Source organism: Meriones unguiculatus, chromosome 1 (genome assembly GCF_030254825.1).
Source record: "Meriones unguiculatus strain TT.TT164.6M chromosome 1, Bangor_MerUng_6.1, whole genome shotgun sequence".
NCBI classification, from domain to species: domain Eukaryota; kingdom Metazoa; phylum Chordata; class Mammalia; order Rodentia; family Muridae; genus Meriones; species Meriones unguiculatus.
This window is the reverse complement of record NC_083349.1, coordinates 39,994,768-40,020,125: the sequence shown is the minus strand read 5'-3', so window position 1 is coordinate 40,020,125 and position 25,358 is coordinate 39,994,768. Positions and strand designations below refer to the sequence as shown.

The following is a 25,358-nucleotide window of genomic DNA, read 5'->3' as shown; positions in this document are numbered from 1 at the left end:
TGATCCTCTGACTTTTAAGATCTTTTCACCACCTCTTCCACATTGAACCTTCAATGCCAGAGTTGTTTTTAGATGTATCCATTGGAACTGGGCTCCAAAACTCTGTATTTTGATTGGTTGGATTTTCTGATCTCCATCTGTTTCAAAGAGAAGTTTACCTGATGAGGGTCAAGGACTATGCTTACCTGTGGGTATAAGGACAAATATTTAAAATATTTGTCCAAGATCCACAACCTCTCTAGCTTCGGGTAGTTCTCTAAGTTTCCAGCACCAGGTATTTCCCTCTTGTTGAGCCAGTCTTTAGTTCTCTTTGGAAGATGAAAGATAAAAGGCAGAAAACTGAGGCATCGGTTCTTTAAAAAAACAAAAACAAAAACAAAAACAAACAAACAAACAAAAAAACTGGACAGTATCATGTAAGTTCTAAGTGTTAAGAGACATGCAAAGGCTTGAGTCCCTGGAAGTAGAAAGCTGAGCATATAAACTGTCTAGTAACTTCCTATGGGTTGATAATTTGAATGATTTGATAGACTAGGTCTTATTATAACACAATTAATCTATGATGTGATCTGTGTCTTTCAACCTAAGTGGTAAATTATATTCAAGCTCCAGAATATTTCTTGACCTTATTTATATGTATTTGCTACAGATCCTTGATTAATGTAATTATCATATTTCTAAATTTTTCTGTTTTAAAATACTGTGTTTTGCTTTTTGATGTTGGGGTTTTTCTTTTGCTTTTTTGATATTGGGGGGAGTTGTTTGGTATTTATATATCCAGTTTTTCCACCTTCCTTTCTTAAGTAAATAGTCTGAGGTTTAAATAAACAAGGTTTATTAAAATCATTTTAATAAGTATATTGTTATATGGATAGCTTTCAAAAAAAGTCTGACCAATCAAATAATTTAAAATTAATAGCCTCTTAATTGTAGTAGCCTCCTAATGATAGTTATAAAATCCAAAATCTAAAACTCTTTATAGGAAAATTTAAAAGACATAATGCAATTCCTCATCAATCAATAGTGCTTTCCAGAAGGTCTGGAAGAGAGCACTGGTATACCTGAAGCTACTTATTCGAGTTGGTTTGTTAGAACTAAGTTGGATAATGCTGGTTTATATGTGTTGACTTTTCAGTAATGGAGACCAGCCATAAGACTCAGAAGGCATCATTTGGTTGAACTAAGCTGTCATGACTTCCATTGATGAGCCTGAAAATTCCCCAGATGACATCATCCTATATCTAAGGGGTCCCAGAAAAAAGTAAACACTTTATTCTTTTCCATCCAAGTAGCAACAAGGCATAGGTTATACATCTATAGGCTCTTCTTTTTCAGATCCTTAAATGCTGGGACAACAGAATGGCTGCTAGTAACTTCTCTGAGCCGAGTTGCTGTTTATCTCACTTTATCATCTCCCAGGATCTCTGCGCAATTAACAGGGACTATGAAGCTGGAACATTTTTTGTAAACTTAGTGGTTCCTATTACAAGTGAGCTATAGTTTTTATTGTCTTATCAATCAAATAAACCTTAGAAAGTATTTGTATTATATAGCCTTTAAGTAATTTTTTGGTCAGCTCTGGTGGAAAGCATTTCCATTTAAGAATCTGGGTGGATGGAAAAACAAAGAGTGTAGCATCAACAATTTTAGAAAAAAACAAAGTGATCATTTTAAATAATAATAATGATAAATAAAGTGGCTGAGGGGAAGTGCCTGGGCTTGGACAGGCTCTATTATCAATAAACAAAGAAGCAGAGGAAAGGAATAAACATGACATTTTTCTTTAATTTACCAAAAACTTCCTTTCGGTACTTACCAGAGTGAATGTGTGCAATGTAAAGCAGGAGTGCTGGGCTTCTGAATTTAGAAATACAGATGTTATATTTTCCAAAGAGCCCACATTTTGACTATTTTAGGGGCAGCTTGAGATTGAAACCTCAAAGGAATATATTGAAGATCGGCTGTCTATTTAGTGGATGCCATCATTGTTACCACCAATAAAAAGACAAATATGACATATTTCTCTGGAGGGTCTGATGGAAAGAGTTGGAGTCTTATCTCGGATACTAACTAAGACCCTGTCTCAAAACAAAAATCAGGAAAGAAAAATAATTTTTTTTTTTTTTTTTTTTTTAGTCTGGAACCAATAGGAGAGGAGAAGGATAAGAAAGATGAGGATAGCAGTGTATACAGAGAAATCCTCAAAGATTGCTATGTACTTGCATGGCCTCGGCATAAGAAAACAAAATTAAAAGAAAAAGAGAGCTTGGTTCTTTTTTTCTTTGTTTGATTTAATAAAGTTGTATTTTCTCAAATGCGCAGCTGATTGAACCTGCTCATGCATCTTCGCCAGCAGCTGGGGCATTTCCACCCTTTGTGTCTCTGGTGTAAATTACGTGGGCTCTGTGCTTTGAAAGCAGCTTGATAAGTCCTTTACTCAGTACCTCCTGAAGGGCTTCCCTGGCCAAGGAACCGGGAGACTTCAGTAGCTCAGAGACCACGGCTGGAGCAATAAGCTTATAGTTGGGAACTTTCCTACAGAGTTTGTCCTGTGTAGCTTTGTCAAACAGGACTAGATTGTTGAGCTTGTCCCAAACTTTACCTTTGGACCACTTCTTTTTGGCCTTGCCACCAGACTTACTTATTTACTGGGTCTTTGTTTTGTTTTGTTTTGTTTTGTTTTTTGGCCAACTTTCCAGCATCCTTCTTCTTGTCCTTGGGTGGCATGGCGAAGCTCAGAGAGCGGCGATAACCACTGCAGCCTTACTAAGATGGTGGGGGAGAAAAGGCAAGAATTTGGTTCTTAATGATCACAGGTTCCATCATTTATGAAGTTTCTGAAAGAACATAACTTTCCAAGGATCAAATTTGCCATTCTGTCCAGGGCCTCTGTCTTCAGGATTGATTCATGGTCCTCTTAAATTCTAGACTCCTGCTGAGTTGTCTTAATCTGTGATTCTGCTTATGTTAGGTTACTAGTGGAAACTTCGTGCTTCACAAATGTGTTCTGTAATAGCAGCTGGGACTCGTTTGGTACTCACTACAAATCTCTAAGCTGTAATGCTGTTAACCCCACTTTTAGCTGGGATGGTTGAAGGACAAGAGCATGCGCAGGGCCCACAGCTCCAGGAGTCTTGCTCTGGGAAGACTGTCCTGGGCTTGCGTCTAGCCAATGAGGGTTTTTCCCCATCAGGCCACACTGTATTTCTAATCTCAATAGCCACATTGCCAAAGTCTTGAATCAGCAACAGATTCCCACACATCTGTTTTCATCTCTGCCATACTAAAACCTAAGCCCAAGAAAGGCATAGATCAAAATGAAAACACATTTTTATTAGCTCTGATTTAAGATGCAACAGAGCCTGTGTGAGGAAATGAGAAATGGGCTGTCAGTGAGTTAAGCTCTCATTTCCTAGGTTAAGTATTTACAAATATGTGGTTTTAAAGGAGAAATCTTTGGCTTCTGACAAGCCAAGAATGTTTGAATTTGTGGTACTTGTACATCTTGTACCTGAGAAGTACTGGATATTTGCAATAAACAAAATAAAACAACAAGAAACCCACAAAATAAAACAAAACCCTAGGGGAAGAATCCCCCCTCTAGGCAGGATGAAATTCTCTCCAGAGTGGATTGACTGGTCCAGGTGCCGACAGGCATGCTTCAACATCAGTGTGATCTTTGCAGCTGGGAAACATCTTCTTGAGCGACTGAAGGGGTTATTGAACTTTGGCCTTTCTCCAAAGACACTGGAGAGACCAGTTGGAAATTAAAAAAAAAAAAAAAAAAGCACTATCCTGCAGTGATTTATAGACAGTACCTTAGCAGCTTTCAAATACTGTCAATTATATGCAGGGTGGCAGCAGCTTTCAAAGACCAGCTACCTTGTTTTATGGTACTTTGCTCAACTACATTTTGCTTGGAAATTATGTTTCTTAAGGTTCCTGGAAGTTTTGTGGCCAGCAAGTCTGTTGATGTTATGTTTCCAGAAGCTTAGATGAACACTAGCATTATTATTATTATTATTATTATCATTATCATTATCATTATTATTTAGTAAGTAATTCTTTTTTTCTTTGCCATGCTGGGGATGGCACTCATAGCAGGCAGGTATCCTGTCACTGAGATGTAGCCCCATTTGTTAGCGTGTTTTCATAAATTTGTCTGCATTGGTTTTTAGCCAGTGCCGTTGTACACCAGAAGGACTCCAGTTCTACAAATATAACTTTTATGTGCATTCGAAAAGGAAAGGGTCCTGTGACTTTATTGTCGTGGTCGAGAAGGGCACTTCAGCTGCTCTGAGATGTGCCTGGATGGCTCAGGAGAGGTTCGTTTATGACTCTAGTATAGTCATGAATCCCATCTCACCAAGATGGTGCTGGGAATGGAGGGGCTTGGATTTCTCTGTTCTGCCCATGAGCTGCATCTTCCAATCTAGTCCTGCGGCATCTTGTCTGTGTTGCTCTGCTCTATGCCTTGTGCTCATTTGCTAGTGACCATTATTACCTCAATGTGAGCAGACAAAGAGAACTCTGAGGAGACATTGAAAGCACAGTCAGTCCTTATAGCTGTGTTTACTAAACTCTCTACTATCATGGGTCCTTCGAAGAATAACCTGATTGAAAAACAAGCAAGCCGTTCTCACCTGTAAAGCGTTCAGATGTATGCTAGCTTGCCGTGAACCTCTAAAGTCAGTCTGTAGACACAGAGTCAGAAGGCTGGGCTTGTTACCATCACATCAGTGGTGTCATCTAAGATGGAGGAGCTTCTTATATAAACGGAGGGCATGACCGCTCCCAGGAATGGTTAAATAGGAAGGTTTCTTGTTTGTTTTGTTTTGTTTTGTTTTGTTTTGTTTTAATTGTAGAAATGAGGCAGAGAACAACCAGAGGCATTTGGAAGGGTGCAGAGCAGAGAAAGAAAGTAATAGATTGACTATGGCCAGCAGATTGGACTTGCCTATGAGAGGAAAGGCAAGGAGAGCTCAAGAAAAGTTTGGGCAAGGAGGCCAAGAGAGAGGGGTAAAAAAGAGAGAACATGGAGAGAGGACTAAGAGGAAGACAAAACAGAGGATATGGTCAACATAGCAGAGTTAGAAGAAGAACGAGAAGCTGGCTGGGGAAGGGGTGTGAGGGTAAGAAGCCTGTGAGCTGGACAAGTTTGGGGTAAGGGGCAGGGTGAGAAGAGCCAGAATGCTAGCATGGGCTCTGAAATGCATAGCAGGCATTTTTGATACTGAGGGAGCCTAGAGACCAGCATGTGTTTAGTATGCTAATAGGCGCCACAGAGAGCCATTTGTCCTTTCTACCAGTGGTAAGGGAAATGGCTCCTTTGTTAGAACTGGCTCCTTTGGAATGGGCGCAGAGTTTGGGGAGTGGAGTTTTCTTTGAACCTGATACTTCTATCTCATTTGTTTATTTGTATTAGAACGTGTGTGTGTGTGTGTGTGTGTGTGTGTGTGTGTGTGTGTGTTTTATACATTGCTGTAACAAAATACCCAAGACTGGATATATTCATCTAGTTCACAGCTTTAGAGCTTAAAAAAGTCCAATAGTATCATCCATACAATCTCAATGGGTGAGCTTCTGATTACATCATAGCATGACAGGTAGCACAGTGATAAGAGCAGATGATGGGAAGAGAGGGGCAGTCACATGGTAAGAAGGGAAATGCAGGAACTTGGAGGCCAGGTTAACTCTTTCTTCTAACCCTCACATGAGAACCAACCCATGTCACAAGAGAACTATTTCAGTCTCCTCTAGGGGTTAGCACCTCAGCAACCTAGGCTCCACCTCCTGAAGCCTCCATACCCTGCCCCACTGCCACACTGCAGAACATGCTCCCAATACTTTATCCTATCATATCCAGGCTATCATACCATCACAGGGTGCGTCCTCGTCCTCGTGGATTCAAATAGTGACAAATGCCTCAACTGCAATTGCACTTCAGGCATGGAGAGGGAAGGTAGAGATAATTTCTAAGGATGTTTCTCCAGAGTTGTACTTTAAATTTATGGTGATACACAAGGCTGGCCCCTGCACATGTGACACTGCAGTTAAACAGGTCATTGTGATCTAGAAATTATTAATAAATCTATTTGAATCTAATAGAACATGTACTGGGGGATAGCCCCAGCTAATACAAGGGTCTGTCTCCTTTCTCTTTTCACGGGCCTTCCCAGTTTTTTTCTCCTCCATCCCTACCATTGCCCTGGACACATGGTCTAAGAAAGGGTCAGTACCAGGCAAGCATATCCCATGGCCCCTTGGGGCGGAGTGTGGTGCTGGTGGTACCCATCCTGAGCTGCCAGCTCCACCAGCAAGTAAAGACAAATTTACTAGGATGATTAGATTACTCTGCTTCATTGTAGCTGCCCAGCATGTTCCTGCTCACAGATGTTTCAGTAGCCTCAGACGGCACTGGGCTGTGGGGATTGGGAAAAGTCTGATTATGGGGTGAGTTGGTACCTAGCCTGACTTCCTCTCACCACTGAGTCATCAAGCAAGCGTCTGGTATTTGTCAGCAGGCTGACCCAAGAGTCCTGTAGACAGTTGCCCTGATCTACACCAACACAAGGGAACTTTAGCCACCTGACACACATGCGCATAAGGGACGGGGCGGGGCGTATATAGCGCAGACAGAGAGGAATCGTCGTGACAAGTCGGGAGAGAGCGATCCCAGAAGAAATACAAATGTTTTACAATTAGTAACTTGAGCTACATCTTCTTCCTACTCATTCAAAGAAGGAGCCCTGCACTTCCTTTTGGACTGTATTCCCCAAATTATACAGCCCATCCTTCTGTGCCTTACAGGCCAGCCACACAGAGTTAGAAAGGAAGCCGAGAGAAGAAACATAGTCTTTAATTTAGCTGCTAGTGACCACACAAAAGTCAGGACTTCCGTTGCCATGGAAGATGGGAAAAGTGGCTAACTAAAAAAGTAGGTAACTAGTAGTTTATTCCATATAAGAGAACATACGTAAAATAATCACCACAAACTCGGCATGATTGACAGTGTCTATAACTTGTAGTTCATTTAATTCTACAATCAACAGTCTTACTATCTCCAGTTACTCAGGAGGCTGAGGCAAGAGAATTGTAATTTCAAGGCGTAAGTAGGCTGTTGAGTGAATTCAGAGCCAACTTACTGAGACCCTGATTCAAAAATACCAGTAAAAAGAAGCCTGAGGGTATAGTTCACAGGCAAATCACCTGCCAGCACAGGTGGGACCCTGGCCTCAAATCCTAGCAACACACACACACACACACACACACACACACACACACTAGCAACACACACACACACGTACACACAAACATACACAGAGATACACACACATATATACACATGTACACACTCACACAAATATACATACACTCAGGCATACACATCCACATGTATATTCACACACATGTACATACATACATGTGTATGCACACATACACACAAACATACACATATGTATACATACATGTGCACAAATACACACATGTACACACACACACACACAAAGGCAACACACCAAGATGACAAAGATAGATTCAATTGTGCAAGAACACATCCAGCAAGGGATGAAGTCAGGCTCAAACACAAGCAGCCTGGACTTCAACTCCAGGACTCGAAGCCTTCAGAAACCACCATCTGTGGCTGAGCAGGGATGTCCTAGCTCTCAAAATAACTTAGACAAACAGTTGTCATGGGATCACCTGTACCAGAGATGCTGCAGTATTTGCTTAAAGCAGAGCTTCCCAGGCCAAGCACTGAGTTGAAATGCCTGAGGTTAGATCACCAGCCACTGGAATTTCCATTTGAAACCAATCTCCCAAGGTGATTTTTATAAACTTTAGGAAATAGTGTTGCCGAGCATTAGGATACAATAACCTTTTCTGGATGAGTGCCTTATGCGAAGTTGTGAAGAAGCAAGCCTTCCTAATAAATCATTGGAGTTGGGAAGACACATGTTCATAGCATGCTCATGACCAACAATGCAAAAAGAAAAGTAATAAAATAAAAATCAACATGTAAATAGTTAGTGACAGGAAAGCCAAAGGTTACAACACAGTGGTGGAAATTTTCATAGTTCCCACCACAATTTGAGATGTGTCAGCCATATGCCCAAGCTATCCAGTGACTTGGGACTGGAAGACTGCTGAGGGCAGCAGAGGCAGCCCTGGCCCCTCTTTGTAAACTCTGTGCTGGTAAAGACTATGATCCTGTTCACCCATTCCATCTTGCCCTGAGCTGCAAGGCTTAGAGAGCAACCTGACTGGGAGACAAGGGTTGAAAAAACAACCGACCTGGGTTGTTAGAAAAGCTAGGGACAGGTGGGCAGTGCACTGTGAGGGAGAGGCACCAGCTGCCTGGAAAAGGGGACCGTCTGTTATTTGCAGCTGAAGCAGCTGAAGGAGAAGGTGGGTTAGCGAATCTCGGTAGGTCTCTAGTAGGGAAGCAGTTATCAGGCTGCAGTCATCTAGGGGCAGGAAGCTGTGGTTGGCATGTTCTGCTCACACTGTGAATATCTGCATTCAGAGCAGGGGAAGGCGTTGATAGCCCCGTAAATCTGAGCCATTGAGGTCCTTGACACGGCTGTGCTCATGACAGCAAGACACATTCGCTCAGGACTTCATCCTCTCACCCACCCCACGGCAAAGGGAAACACCTCAGTGTGTGTCTTTGGAGTGTGAAATGTTTCTGAGATTGCATTAGCTTTTTCATCTTTCCTGGCTAAAATGGCTAGTCTGAATCCTGGACTGGAGACAAGTTTTTCATCCTTTAGCACACCAGGCTATGGGTGTCCCTCTTCCTGATCTGTATGATATTCCTCTCCTCTTGAATTCAGATGGCTCACAGCTGGCATGCCCATCCTGACAGGGTGTTTTCTGTGCTTAGAAGAATGCTGACTTACGCTCTTGAGTGGGCACTTGCCAGAGACTCAGTAACAGATTGTTCTCTTAAAATAGCCCTCTCGGCCTTTCCTGTTAAGTCAGGTCTCAAGTCAGTTGCTACAGCAGAACCGGTACTTTCCATTGCAAATTGTCCTTTATGGCTGTGAAGCCCCACGATGGCAGACCTCAACCATCACCAGCTAGGGAGAAGAACACAGAATTTAGATCAAATTTTCTTTACTTAAAAAGCAAGAACTAAATGATCTGCTCATATAATAAAAGACTGTCATCCTGTTTTGTGGACTTAGGTTAACTTATTCTAGGTTTCCTCTGTCTATAGTGGCTTCTGAATGAGAGCTAGGGAGGCCTTGAAGCTGTATTTTCATAGTCCTCTCATAGGAGCAAAGATAAAAATTGGCCATGTCAACAAAGTAAAGGGTTAGGCCTGGAGAAGTAGCTCATTTGCTAAAGTGATTCCTTAGCATGTGCAAAGTCCTGGGTTTGGTCCCCAGCACTGCATAAAACTCAGCATCATGGCCTAATTCTGTTGTCATCCTAACCTCGGGAGGTGGGATCAGGAGAATTACCCCAATCTTGAGGTTAGCATCCTTTACACAGTGAATTCCACACTAGCCAGGGCTACATAATGAGAACTTATCTCAGTAAACAAAAGAAATTTAAAATGACAAAAACACAACAAAACAAAACATCACAGATGTGGTTACTCATGTGTGACATATTAACAAGAAGCTGGTATGCTGGTGCGTGCCTGAAATCCCAGCACTCAGCTGGATGAGCAGAAGTTCAAGATTATCACTGGCTGCACAGGAAGGTAGAGACACCCTGGGTTACATGAGACTCTGTCTCACATTTTAAAAAGCTAAAGGACAGTAGCATTTAAAGCCCCTTCTCCATCCCCCAGGGCCTCATACAGATTCTTTGACTGTTTGACTTCACGAAGGCCTGAAGTTATGTCAAAGATTTATCTACATCAGAGAGCTTTTCTGCAATGGTAAAAGGTATATACATGGCTGTCCAATATAGTAACCACTGACTTTGACTATGACTACAACAACTGAAATGTGGCTAGCATGTGTGATCATATGCTGTTTCAAGTAGTGTAAGTAGCCACATTTAGATGGCCAGAGCCTACCCTTCAGACAGTATATCTCCTCAATGCTTACTTTAGAATGGGTGCCAAGAATTACAGTCTCTGAAGGCGGTCTTCATGTCTGATTAAGACATTAGTGATATGTTCATTGTCTATGTAGCTGGCCCTTACTCCCCTTTGGACACTTGGAGAGGAGTCAGCCACTTAGACATCCTTACTCCTTAATGGACTCCATATAACAGAGATGAGATTGTCAGGAGTTCTTGATCTGGCTAATTTTTTGTCAAAAAGCAAGTGTTGGTGCAAAACAACAATGACCAATAATAATAATAATAATAATAATAATAATAATAATAGTAAAACAAGCAAAACCGTAGCTTTCATTTTGAAGGGAATAAGACATAAGTTTGTTCTGAAGCCATTTTGAGTGACCATGACCTGGGAACACAGATATGAGATGTCTACATTCTGTGTTCCAGCATGGAAGCAAGCGGTTTCATAGTTTTACAGAGCAAAGAAAATCTTAAATTGAGAGAAGTTTAAAACACATTGATGGGTACATCAGAGAGGTGGTTACAGGAAGATGGGGAAAGATTTCTATAGGGCTACAATGTTACCTGTCAGCTGTTACCTGTAACAGTCTTAGCTTTAGGGTTGGCTGAAGCTAGTAGTAAATTCCAAAAAGGTTTTAGCTATAGTGACAGGCTGTTAGTTCTGACACAGGTGTTTGCAACAAACGGCTGGTCCAGGTAGGCTAACACTAGCCGGAGATAGAGTAGTTAGCCTCTGGAACAGCAACATTCCAATCCCTCCACAGAACTGCAGTCCTAACCAGCCAATCCGGCTCCACAGACACAGCTTCCTGCCAGGAGTTCTCACAGAAGCCAGAGACTCAATCCTGGAGGGGGAGGCTAGCATGAGAGTAGATCCAAAAAAGAAATGGTATAAAAATACAACCCACCCCAAAGCCCCACCACACAGGGGAGGAAGTTTCATTTGCATGTTACTCAGTTTTCTTCTACTCAGTCCTGCTCAGAATTGTTATCTGAACGTAGAAAGGGATTTCCTACTGCACTGCAGTTTGTGAGAATGCTGGAATCCTAGGTTCTTTAAAAAGCACAGAGCTATTATAAAAATATGTTTCCATTTTTAATCCCAGGTTTGGGGATATTGGACTGCTTTGATGCAGCTGGCTGTGATTTGCCTTGTGCTCTATGATTTGGTGTGGTTTTGCCAACTGCAGACAGTTTCTGAGATTGTATGATGTTTGGAATTCTGGGAACTTTTCAAAGGATATATAAAGGCTAGAGCTCCAGAGGTGGGTTTGGTGATTGGTGATTGTTGGGCGGGGGGGAGAATTGGTTGCAGTTTGTTAGTAGTTGTGCCCAAAAAAGAAACAAAAGAAATTAGATTGAGATCTCTCTCTCTCCCCGCCCCTCCTCTATTTTTCTTTCTCTTCCCTCTAAGGTGGTGAAATAGGTGTTGGGGGAGGAATAAAGGACGGGAGAAAGAAGAATCTGCAAAGGAGTGAACATCAAGCTATATGGAACCATTGTAAAAATAAAAACAATAAAACAAAAAACAAAACAGTATTATTACAACACATTGAAGGACAGACAGCCATGTTGGCATCTTAAGATAAAATGCCATTTAATATGGAGTCTTTATTAGCCCTAATTAGACTGATAACTCTCTCCTACATCCAGTTTCTTCTCTTGGGAATACTCTCTTCTGCATTAGTTTGTTGTTTTTTTTTCCTTACACTGCTGAATAATAGACAAGGGATAGCTGGAGTCTCTTTTCCTGGGTCCTCCCATGTCAACAAAAATCTTCATTCTCAGGCCACAAGGTCTCATCTTTCTAGACCCTCTCCAGAACCCTCCTTTTGTTCTTGGCAAAGAGGTACAGGTGAGTTGAATGGCCCATGGCAAACCCACCCTGCCTCAAGTCCAGTTATCTTTGCTCCTAAAACTGCCCATCCCATAACTTCAGAGTTGAAACGTAAGTCATCTTCCAGAATTAGGCATCACTGCATCTACAGATTTAGCTGGTCTGTTCTGTGGTCACAGCACAGGGTCACCACCTCCTGGTTTCTGACATCCACTCGTGGGTGATAAAACCATGCTTTATTTCACTGGCCCCAAAACAGAAGGCTCGGGATGCCACAAATGGTGACCATTGGCCCACTCACCCTCCCTAACAAGTAGAGCTACTGAACACACGAATCCTGCTGGCACAGACCGTTACTCAGGACACATGGATGTGACGTGGAGACACAGAAGCTCTCAAAGGCCTCATTCAAAGAACAAACTCATAAGACATTCCAAGCTGCTATAAGAACGACATTAAGTATTCCCCCTCTCCCGCTGAGCGAGCACCCAGCAGAGTGCCATGAATATAAACAGCCCTGGAATTGCAGATCTTATTGTGCTGTTGATGAGCACACATGGTTCTTGAGCACGCAGTGTGGGTGGTCTGCTGGGGGGTTATGGATCAAAGCCTCGGAGTTTTCAGCCTCAGCCAGTTATTTCTGAGCACTTGACTAATTGCTCATGAAGTGCACATTTAATGGGCCCTTCTGAGTTTTTGACAAGAAAATGGCTACTTGTTTACTCTCAGATGTCATAATAAATCTGCCCTTTATAAACCAGAGAGCCTGCATGGCCACACGGTGGTGGTGGTACTGGGGGGGGGGAGCTCACAGGACTTCCTGGGAACATCATAGTTCACTGGCCAACCTTGAGGGAGTCAGGAGGCAGGTGTGTCTCCAACTTCTGCCGACAGAGCACCTGCTCTTGATCTGCCTGAGTGGGAGTCTTTGCAGCTGCAGAGTGTTAAAACTGAAGCAAAGTCTGTCTACAAACAGCTCCTTAGTGCCTGCTGTTATGTAATTGTGAGCCTTGTTGCTCAATATCACTCCTATTTACTTTGTATATGCAGAAGCATTTTAAGCTGGACATTCATTCAGCAAAACAGAGTATTCCCTCTATTTCCTGTTTGGGGCTTGAATATCCTGTAGTGATTTGAGCTTTTCTGTTTGTTTGGACTTTAGTGTCTTGATTTTTTTCCTGCAGGGATGAGAATTAACCTGAGGGCCTCACACGAGCTAGGTCAGTACTGGACCATAAGTAATGCTTTTAGCAGTCTCACTGTTTATTATTATATGTAATTTCAGGACAGAGATGGGGAGGAGAGAAGGAGAGAGAGAAAGACAGGGAGGGAGAGGGAGGGAAGGAGAGAGGGTGTGCAGAGATTAGAGCGAGCAGAGAATAGAGAGAGCAGAGATTAAAGGCTGGTTATTTTTAATGGTTATTTTTAAACTTGTTTTTATAGAACCTCAAGTAAAGTGTGAGGAGGGCACAATCGATTAGCTGACAGTCTTCTTTGTCCAATTTCCATTCCTGTAAGGTGAACGGGGTTTCCCACGATTGCTCAATGTGCGCAGAAGCACAGACGCTTGTTCTTATAATTTGTAAATACATGGCTATAGTTTTATATGCTGTGGTGATAAGTGCACATCCATGCTCATGCATATGACGTATTTCTAAGTCCTCTACATGGTCACCTCATTCTTTTTAGTAGCTGCCTGAAAGTCTATATAATCTTAATCTAGTCCTTTCTGTTTTGCTGTGGTCCCCCCTCTCCATTTCTCCCTACAACCTCCATCCCTTCCTCTCTCCAGCTGCTCTTCTTTTATTAGGCAAAAAGTGCCTTCATCTGCAGCAGGGGCGCTCACAGAGAGCCAGTTGAGCATTTGGGAGGATTGTTTGTTTACACAGTCTGTTCCCTTGGTTTCCATGTATCCTTGCCAATCTGGGACCTGGCGGCCAGAAGCTAAACTGTAGCTTGTGGCCAAATGCAAACTTAACGTCGAGGAATGGAAACTCTTGCAAAGTTTCTAAATGGTCAGGAAGGTTTTTAATTCCAACCCAGGTCTAGTTCCTGATTTACAAAAAAAAAAAAAAAAAAAAAAAAAAAAATGTGGAATCATCTAAATTTAAAAAAAAATCATTGTAAGTATGTACCCTACTCTCCCACCTCAAACTAGAATTACATGGGTTCTGAAATCTGATTTCGGACCCTCATGGTTAAACATCTTTTGTCCCATATCTCTTGATCTTATTCACATTTTTCCATACACTAAAGCATATTTACAGTATTTTTTACCTTGTGGATGTGCCTAAAGTATAGGTGTAAGGGTTGTGCGTGCATCTAAATTTCCTACTGCAGATCAACAAACTCCAAGCACCTTTAAAAAAGAAAATGACTCTTCTGTTTTAGTCCTCTCAAGTCTCTTGGTGACCTTAAGATATCACTGCTCAAAGGGGAATAGAAATGTGTTAACAGACTGAGCAAATTGGGAGCCCCATACTGATCCAAGGAGCTAGGCTTAGGCCCAATCCAGAAAAGGCTATTTGAATGTATTGTCTTTCTTTGAAGGCTCTTTGTGGCTGAAATTTTCTCCAGGGACTATCCAAGGATACTATCCAAGGATTTATCTCACCCTTACCCATTACTAACTCTTCCTGTGCCAGGGACTTTACCTGTTTCAATCTCACATCCAGTCACATGTCCTGCCTGTGGGGAAGTCCAGGAGACAAGCGTGGCTGAGGCCCAAAGGAAAGGCCAAAGGCAAAAGGCAAACTTAGGGAGCTATCCATCTTCCCCCTTGATTCAGATGATGAAGAGCTGTGATGTGAAGAACTGCGGGGGAGTGAGGGCTACTTGAAGTAACCATTGCTAAGTTCACACAGGCTAGTGTTAATGGTCACCCTAAGTAAACTGCAGAACTCTGCAAGAATTGCAAAATTTTTTTAATGAAGAAAAAAAAAAGAGGAGAAGAAGAAAGGATTTCAAAATCCGAATTTGAGTCTACTGTGAGTTTCCTAGGAAAGTCCTTAATTCACACATTTAAATGTGAGTACACTCTCCCATTGGATGCCCCAGATTTTCAAGGTTTGACCTCAATCATTTCTGATTTGGAGTGTTCCTGACTTCTTATCTCTACACAGTTATTGGGGCACATTTTTCTTCCTTCCATATACCCTGTCTTTTAATCGAAGAATTCAGAGACATGGCTGGGCTTCTCTGTATCTGAGAAGAAAAATCAAAAGCTCTTGCAGCCTTAAGTCTAGAGAGATGTATAAGTCACTCAGCCCTGGTTTGGGACTACTCCTGAAGAGATTGCTGTTGAAGGGCCAGTTAGGAAACAGTGCCAATCATGGAAGTTATTTTTCTTTGAAGAGGCCATTCCCTGTTCATCCAGACCTGCCAGCTTAAAAAGCAATTTCCTCTACCTGGTCCACTTTCGGCTCTCCAAACACAATGCCACCTGCAAGTCAGAACTTTCTAATAAATGCCTCCTCCTTTCTCCCCAAAAAGGAATGTTGAAAATGTTAACAACAAAAACAAAAAAAAAAGAAGGAATGATATTCTAGGGGACAGTGTCTTCACTGAAACTTCAATTTCAACATTTCTTTTGGCTCCTAACTTCTTGAAAAGATCGCATTAAGTTGAGCTGGGTTGTGGCTCAATGGCAGAGCACTCATCTAGCATAGGTAAGGCCCTAGGCATCCCACATAGAAAAAATATTTAGAATTAGCAAATAAGTATAGGACATTTAGTCCCATGAGTAAAACCAGAAGGTCAGAGGTCGAGATGGCCATTACGAGCAACTTTGGAAAACTGAAAGAGAAATATTCTTTTCAGGTATGAGCCCTGATTCTTCATCCTTCAGTCCTCTCTCTCTATGTTCATATGCTGTCCTTGACCACCTAGCAGAAACTCAGCATTCTTAGTTAAAAGTGTTTATCTGTGGGAGTTTCTAGATTTACTTTTATGAAGTGATATCTGTTTTGGACATAGTTTTTTGTTTTTTGGGGGTTTTTTTTTGGAAAGCAGTTCCCATCTCAGGTTTTCATTTTTATGTATTTCTTAGTCTACAATCAAAACAATCAAAATTGCTGCAGAGTCCATGAAACTCTTCTCACATGGATATAATCTGTCCCCTAAGCCAAAAATAAATCCTGCCTGCTAGGTCACTCCCAGCCATCAAAGGACACTATCATTCGCATGACAGAGGAGAATAGCAACCAGAGACAAGGCTGACAGTAATATTTGCAACTGTATTCCTTTCTCCATCCTTCTCAAGACAGTAATATTTGCAACTGTATTCCTTTCTCCATCCTTCTCAAACTTTTTCCTTTTCCTGTATCTTTGCCACAAGTCAAAGCCCTACCTATCAGGCCCATGGAAGAAACAAAAACAACTGCTCGGAGGCACCTCAGGCTTTCATTCATTGAAGTGGGCCAATCCGATGATATGACTGAGGAGACGCCTCAGCCAGACACAATTAAAATGTGAAAAATCACAAAGGAAGCACCTCGTGTCTCTTCCAGTGCTGTTGGTCAGGCTCCATTTAGCTCTACCACGCCCTAGCTAACAGGCTTCAGAGCAGAACAGAGAAGAACTTGGACTAAATGGCTTCTCAGGTCTTGTCTGAGGTTAATGTTTTATGATCTTAAAGACATCCATCTGGGTGCCACTTGTGTTATGCATAGTCCTGTTTGGTCCACAACTACCACAAGTCCATCTATTGGCAATTCTCCATTTCTATGCTGGCACCCGGTTTTTATAAAGTGAGATATTCATGCTCCTATTACCTTACTCAGGCTTTTCACATTCTGTACCTGTCCTGCACTGCCAGATTAGACAGCTCTGTGTACAGTTTTGCTGCCTCCTCCTCCTCCTCCTTCTCCTCCTCCTCCTATATCATGCCCATTGCCCCAACTCTACGAAAAGCTCTATGAAAAATGAATCTGACTTCGCATTACCAGAGTATATAATGCTTTAAGCAGCTGCTTTGTTTATAGCTGTGTATCTAAGGTCTGAAACAGTCCCTTCCATAGAGTAGCTGCTCAGTCAATGCTGTTGAATGAGTAACTGAGCACAACTCTGGCTCCACGTGGCCGCATCACATGCTAGGAAGTTACTACCACTGATCTTCATCTTTGGTGCCATGGTGCCCCTTGCCCAGCCTTTACTTACCATGTGGAATTTTCTTCCCATCTGCCTAATTCCTTTCACACACGGATGCTATTCAAAGGTCTCCTGCTCTCAGTAACAAAGACCCCAAATGCCATGTCCCTAATTCAGTGGCTGAGCCTTTTGGAATGAGTCTGATCTTTCAAGGTTTTGCTGTGATCCACTAACACCATCAGCAAACACAGCCAAAGGACTTCGTGAGTAGAATATTTCCTTGAGCTCAGGAGTCTGGGGGCCCCTCCAGTGACAGGCAGCAGAAGGGAGCTGTCTCCACTCTAACTCTGGATCTGTCTGGACAGATCTAGGGAAAGCCTGATGCCTGCACAAAAGGCATGTGCGTGTACTTTTGTAAAATGAACTTTGCTACATTTGAACTTACAATAATGAAAACGAAGCCTGCCCCTCTGATGTGGTGTGGCACAACTTTAATCCCAGCACTTGGAAGGAAGGTAAACCACAAGACTTGAGCCTCAAACCAAAACAATGTATTAAATATGTTTTAGGGTTGAATTTTGTGACAGCTACAGTGACGCATTGTTCTATACCATACTTCCTCCTATTGCCACCACCACCAAAGATCCAGTAACCACAGACAATGACCTACTCGTCAGAGCTCTGTCAGGCCCTGCCATGGATCTGCCATGGATCACTGTGATTGGTTTCTGAAGGTCCCCAGGGATCATGTCCTTCCATCCAAGGATGGTGCTAGCTGTGAAGGCCAGGATTGTGAGAATAAAATCCTTTCTTATTGTTTTCTTTGCCAAAGAACCTTGGGCCAGGGGAGCTATCCAAGGTGCTGTCTCAAGCTGGTAGCTGTTGTTGTAACATTGACATGTCAGTCTAACTTAAGCTTCTCTCTGCTGTTTGGTTTGATCTTAGAGTTATGTGTATTCTCCAGTTTGGAACTTCTCAGACATCTACTGGCTTCTAAATCATGAGATGTTTTCTGGGGTGTTCTTAAATTTCCTTCAACCAGCTCTTTGTCTGCTTCTACCAAACAAACAAAAAGTTCCTTTTAGAGTCAGGGTCTTTTTATGTAGCCCTGGCTGACCTGGAATTCATATGTAGACTAGATTGGCCTGAGCTTACTTACAGAGATATACCCGCTTCTGCTTCTCAAGTGTTGCAATTAAATGCATATTTGTGGGCTGCCTCTGCCTCATCTTGAGTCTGTCTCATCTAACTACTACTGTTCTCTTTTGAGGTCAATCACACATGTCTGATCCAAGAATTTAGTGCCTATGCCCCATGTCAGCAAGGTGGTAGAAATCAGAATCCAATCACCAAGAGAAGTTAAACCTCAAGAGTATGGTGTTTTTATTTTGCATTGTCACTAAAATAGCATATTTGTTAGAGTTAAGGATCCAGCTACTGTTGGAAAGGTGAATATTCTTAAAACACACATTTGATATACAGATATCAGAACCTTTGCAGTTTTTACCTAAAATTAAGCTATGAAATTATTTTAATTATAGCGGTGGATGGCACAGTCTGGCAATTAGCACTAAGGTTTATTTTTCCCCCTTTTCTGTTATGATTTGGAACAATAAATTCATATTTAGTATAAAATTTGCCATAATGTTTATGTCTTATGTAATTATAATATTTTATATTATAGTAAAATGCTTTTATATATATCCATAAAAATTACTACTACAATATGTACATTGCCCATAAAGAAAAGTAAATGTGTGTGAGCTTAGAGCACAGTGGGTACATATCAAATTCTCTACAGCTGGCAGTGTGGGTGCCTGTTTCCTGGACTTCATTTACAATGAACTTTCTATCTTGAGGAAAAAAAAGGGGGGGAGGAAGCCAGCTGGGAGGGACACACCCGTAATCTCAGTACTGGGGAGACAGATAGGAGGATAACAAGCTCTTGGCCAATCTGGAATACAAATCAGCAAGATTTTCTACTCTGGGTTATGAGCTGATAGAAGACCCTTTCTCAGACAAAAGAGAAAAGGGTGGAGGAGATGGGAGAAGAGGGACAAGGAGGACAAAGAAGGGGGAAAGGGAAAGGGTTGGAAGACTCTGTACAGAGCACCTGCTGTTTCCAGTCTCCTGACATGTTTCCAGCCAGGGATGTTTGTGTTGGCACCTAAAATGGAGCTGATGGCTCTGCAGAACCATTTTTACTCTGTCCCCAGTCCTTGTGTGACCAATGGCCTGCATCTCTCAGACAGTTCTCAAGATTAGTGACACATATCATAGCCGTGAACAATTTATTTTTCTGCCTGTGGAAAGTTAACAAACCCTCTGGGAACTACATTCTTGACCTTGACATCTGATCAACTCCCAACATAGAGTACAAAATAAAGAGCAAGACATGACATTCTACTGGGCACCAGCTGAGCGTTGATTCAACGTAGACCCAGTATCATCAGAACTGGAATGGTCATCTGCTCCATTTTAACAGCAGGATACACTATTCCATCCAAACTCTCTAAGACAGGCTACAGATGAGAGGAGAGCCAGGCACGCAGGACGGAAGTCTGGGAACCCGAATGTCCATTACTGTCCAACCATTTGAAGCCCATTTCTGAGCAAGAACTACTGACCTTCCAGTTCACTTACCTTCCAGAAGGGAAAGTTGAGGCTTGGAAATGTTACTGTTCAAGCTCACACAGCTGAGTGTGAAAAAGAAAGCAAGACAGGAAAGTGGGCTAGAAAAAGTTATATGATCGTTTTAAAAAAATATCATTTTATGTACTGGACAAGTCCCCACCATTCTGCTGAATGCCAAAATTGATTTAGGTAGCAGAAATGTTTCTATGTGTTGTGACTGGAAAAAGAACTAACACAACTTTAGGAATGAACATTCGGTAACACCTAACCAATGTGTAGCCCTTTCTAGAGTTTTCTCCCATGGCTGTACATATGGTAAATCTGTACTTAATCCTAGATGCAAGATTATCATGGTGTTGCTTTTAAATGCAAATGACGTGAGGATATGTTAATCACGAGGGCAACAATTAGTCAAATCTGACGCTTCCATGCGGGAGTTAGAAATATAGGTGGGGCATAGAGATCCATGGTAGAGCTACACACATCATCCCTCACCTCTGTGAAGGTTTAGATTTGAGAGTCACTGTGCGTGCTACTAAGTCAAATGAACTGAGCCTATGACCCCTTTCTTGTTTCTTCTCTAGCTAGCTCTCTGTTATGAAGCCTTAGGATGTGAGTCTTGTTTTGGCACAACCTAAGCCCAAGCTGAGGCAGGTCCAGGAGACAGATTGTATTTGAGTTTGATCTGCATCATTGAAAAAAAAAATCAAAGATAGATAAATGGTTAGATAATAGATCGACTATGGACAAATAGAATCTCTAAAATATATCAAGAGAAAATGGCACAAAAAAGTATTTTAATCATTGATATGAAACTTTAAAATCTATATCTAAATATGTGGTTGTATTAGCTCCTTTTCCATTGCAATGATAAAACACCATGCCCAAGACTAGTTATAGAAGAAAGAGCTTATTTGGGTTTATGGTTTGAGACGTTTGTGTTCATGATGGTAGAAAGGGGGCATGCCGGGAGGAGCAGAAAACTGAGAACTCACATTTTGAACCGAAAGCACAAACCAGGGAGAAATGGTGGGAATTCTTTTAACATACAAGGCCTGTCTCGAGTGACATACTTCATCCAACAAGGTCATGTCTTTCAAAACTACCCAGAAAGCGCCATTAACTGGGGAGCAAGTAGTAAAACATCCGAGACTATAAGTAGATATTCTCATTCAAAATACTACAAATATTCTAAGTATTTGTATATAAATAAGCGCCACTGGAATGATGTCCCAGAATTCCAAGATAATAGGTTTCTTTGGTTGTCTTATATTTTTAAATTGTGCACCACTTTGTGCACAGCCACTGGATCATATAAAGTGTGGTTCTGGAACCCTGAGATATCTCTCTCTCTTTCTCTCTCTCTCTCTTTCTTCCCCTCCCCCCACAACCATGGCTTATTCCAGAAAAACAATCAGTTTAGGACTAAGGGTTGCAGGATGCCCTGTTAAATCAGCATTGCAAATAAGTAACAAGCAAAGTTTCCTAAGGTCAGTATGTGCCATGTAATATTTAGAATATGCACCAGTAATTCCAACTGCTCTGTCTGGCCATCTGATTGAATCTGGAGCCCAGTGCTCATTAAGCAGAGTACAGTGTCCAAGCCAGGCTTCTGCAGTCTGTCAAAAGAGGGACAAATGTGTCCAGCTTTTTCGTGGGATTGATGGGAAGCTCAAGCTGACTCCAGTGTTTGTAAGTAGTTAAGTCTCTAAACTGAGTAAGAACATGTTTCTGTCAGTGAGTTGGTATCAAAATTCAAACCTCTTACTGAAACCTGATTTATTCCACTTCTATTTTGGTCCTATTCTATCTTAGACTCCTTAGACACATACTCACCCTCATATTTCTCTTCATAAAAAGTAAGCAATGCTTCTAGAATCTGCAATATACTATATAAAATATACTATCATTTACTATATAAAACACCTTTTGTCCTACTGTACTGAATTGTGTAGAAGGGTCTGCTGTTTAATTAATTTATCACACACTTATCAAACACCTACTGTGTGCCACACCTTGAAATTAGAAGTGAGTAGAACACATACAGTTGACAATACCTGAACATACGATGTGGTTGAGGTCTGACCAGGAAAGCAAACCATTAAAAATAACATTTCTCCAGCTGCCACTTCAGAATCCCTTAGACTGTGTCTCTGTGTCCTGCGGACCATGTCTCCTTCAAAGATGCTGATGTGTGCAAGGATGAAAGCTGATGAATCCAGGCTGTTTCACAAGGAAGGGCTTCCATGGACACACGAACCAGGAATACCTGTCCTCAACCAAATACCCAGTTAGAGAGAAAAATCAAAACAAAACAAAAAACAAAACAAAACAAACAAACAAAAAACAGGATCCAGGTGAAAGATGCAGTGCTAAACCTGTAGCTTTGAAAAGATCTGAATTATCTAAAATAATAATCTAAGAGGTTTCCAAACCACCATGAGGTTTAGACATCCTATTAGAGACTTGGGGGGATACAGAAGTGGTGGGTAAAACTGTGTAAAAGAGCAACAGTCTGTATCAAACTGTTTTCTCCACCGGGTTATCCCCGCTGCTCATCTTTGCTCCGTTAGTAAACAGACTACTGCGTTTACTTGGGCTTTTTGAAAGTTTTAAAACTACGATTGTAGAACAAAAGGCTCATTTACCAGATGTTATAGGGGTTCCTTTATTTCTACCATTGAACATCATATATTCCTGTGTGTGTGTGTGTGTGTGTGTGTGTGTGTATAATGTGTATGCTTGTAGCTGGATATGTGTGTGCATTCACGTGTGTTAAGTGCAGACTTGTGCCTGTGTGAAGGTCAGAAGACAACCTCGGGTTTTGGTTTCATTCAACGTGTCTTTGTTGCTGCTGCTGCTGTTACCCATTACATATCAGGCTAGTTCCGGGAATTCTTCTGTCTTCCATGTCACTGGAATGACTAGTGACTAGAAGCACTAGAGTACAGGCATGCATTTCTGCTCCCAGGTTTTACAGAGGTTCTGAGAATTTGAATCCAGGTTCCCATTCTTACATGAAAACATTTTATCCACTGACCCACTGTCAAGCCCTGTGTATCTTATCTTCCATCTTCTGTTCAATACAAGATTAAATATGTTGACCTCTCTTTACCTTTTAAACGGAATGTTCTCCTTGTTTTTTTTCTTCATCTTCTTCTTTAGATACACATGATGCAGAAATTGTATGCAGAAATTTGAAATGAGAAATTGTAAATATTTTTGTATCTATTTATATATGTGCAAATACATACACATATACATATGGACGTGCAGATATATTTGCGCATGCCACAGTGAAGCCTTCACAGGCATGCCAATTTGTTTTGGTTTGAGTGAAGCTGAAGTGTGCAGAACCTCCTTTGATAAAATCTCTTACAAAATTCATGAGCGAAAGCACTCAGCTATGCTCCAAGCAGTGTCATTAGGCAGAGCAGTAACACAGAGAGCTCGCCATAAAGAACATATTTCTCCTGGCAGCAGGATACCTTCTCCCTTCCCAATCTACTTGTGAGACTGGTGGGTTTTAGTCCAGTTGCCCATTGAGCTTGACTTCATCTTTGTGCACACTTGTTTTCTTTTGGATTGGTTTGAAGTTTGGGGTTTTTTTGTTTGTTTGTTTTGATTTGTTTTGTTGTTTTTTTATTTCATGTTTCTGTTTGAGGCAGGGTCCCTCTAGAGAGCTCAGGCTGACCTTTAACTCACAATCTCCCTGACTCAGTTTCCCACTGCTGGATTAGAGACATGTAGCACTAGGCCCAGCTCTTTTATATTAAGTAGAGGATCATGTCAGTAACTCCAAGGAATGTTTTCTAGAAATTATTCCGAGAGCTGGTTTCTAACAGTGCAAACACTCTCATGCAATGAAGGGTTTTTTGTTGTTTTTATTTTTAATACTTGCTCAAGCTCTGTAAAGCTCTGTTCCTTTTCCAACAGCTTCATGACCTTACCCTGTGGGTTCATCACTTGGTTTCCTGTTGGTAGTTGCTAAGGTAAACTTCTCTTCCAAAATGGCCAGTGAGGTCAGCAGCGTTTAAACCACACCCTACATAGCCCTAAAGAAAAGTGCAGACAGACATCTGGGTGGCAGTTTCCAGTGTTGGCCACTGTTTACATTGGAGATTGCTGCTGGCAGGCTCCTTAATCCCTCATAATATTCTGCAATCTTTTGACACAACTTTTGCAGCATTAGCTACAATGAGAAGTTTTCCTGATGTCAGGGGAAACACCAATGTCCTTGGAGACAGCTGTGTAGTGCTGCCTTGTCACTGCTCCATGGAGTGATGACCTCTGCTTTGAAATGACTCCAAAATGGGGGTTTGATAAAAACCATTGCTCTCTTTACTCTGGAAATGCCGCATACTGAAAGGCCTTCTGAATGCTTACCCCAAGCGCTACATTCCAGCAAGGGAAAGACTTGTGTGTTTTAACACTTCTTTGCATATCTCAGTGTAGTGGGGTTAATGTCTCAAAAGTGTTAACGGTAGGGACATATGTTAAAGTACTTAAATGTGGCATGAGTCACTGGTGAAGATGATAGCTGCCATCAAATGTCATATTTCCTGGAGTGAAGTTTAGGAATAACAGTGAGTGGTTATTATGAAATTTGAAACTAACGAGAAATCTCCATAGTGAAATGGGTTTTAACACACCTTTATATAAAAATAATAATGAAGAAAACCTACTGTCAGGAGGGAGTTTACTCATTTATTTAAAACAGGGACTACAAACCTGCTAAGAGCCAAGCAGATAGATTGTATGCCCTTAGGTGTGGAAAGCACCAATAAGGACGGTAGTCAAGGAAATAGGCAAAAATAAATTGATATAACAGATGCTAAGAGAACTTAGAAGAGACATCCAATAATGTAGGTGGTGGTTAGCAAAGACTGTTTGGGACAAGCAAGATCATCACGCACAGTTAGTGTTGTACATTGCACAGCTATCCATGGTAGCTGCCTAATCTATTACACTTAAAGTTTAATGAAGAGTGAACAAACACGGCCAAGTCCATTTCCATACAGAGACAGGGTACACCCTGCCATCGCCCTGTGTGTTGGGTTAAAAGGGAATGTGCACACTATAATTTTGTTTTGCTCTTTAAACGCAGGTTCTCTCTCTCTCTCTCTCTTTTTTTTTTTCCTGATGCAAAACTGAATATTAAATTTCCCACATGAAAGCACTTTGCTATGCTAGACTTTGTTCTGGGAGCAGTCTCTTAGCAAAGAGGACCCAAATAGAGCCCCGGAGTTTGGCCACTTCTTCTTAATTATAGACCATGCTGCCAATTGCACTTTAGGAGTGGGATGAGGAGGCAGCACACACCGATATCCTCACAGAGCTGGGTCTTAGTACCTCAGATTCCATTCTCAACACAACAATACATTTAGAGACAATGGTTCCATATTCTACTGACTCAGAATGAAAATTCTCTGGGACATGTGTCATTACTAGGGACCTCCGATGGCGACAAGAGAGCAGAGAAGCCATTTCCACTGAAAAAAAAAAAAAACACTGGGAAGGGTTGTGAAGTGTGAGCTGTCCTATCCAACAGGGCCCTGGAGGCCTAGTGGGCCAATTGTGGAACACTATGCTGTCCAGCAGGTAAGGGTCCAAATGCTTTGTGGAAATTAACTACACCAGACTTATTCTGATGCCTTCTCCTTGGTGTCAGGGAGTAAGTACATCAGCCTAGGGCAACAGGCTGAAACCTGGGGAGTCTCTGGCTGCCAGTGGCAATCTCCTTGTAGGGCGG

The 25,358-nt window shown here is 41.7% G+C and overlaps 1 protein-coding gene and 1 pseudogene across 1 annotated transcript in view; one reads left to right on the top strand and one right to left on the bottom strand.

Moving 5' to 3' along the window:
- Positions 1-25,358, top strand: part of Mamdc2 (MAM domain containing 2) — a 153,332-nt gene that overhangs the window by 31,798 nt on the left and 96,176 nt on the right. The gene's annotated exons all lie outside the window — the stretch shown is intronic.
- On the bottom strand, positions 2,337-2,727 carry LOC110562205 (small ribosomal subunit protein eS25-like; annotated as a pseudogene).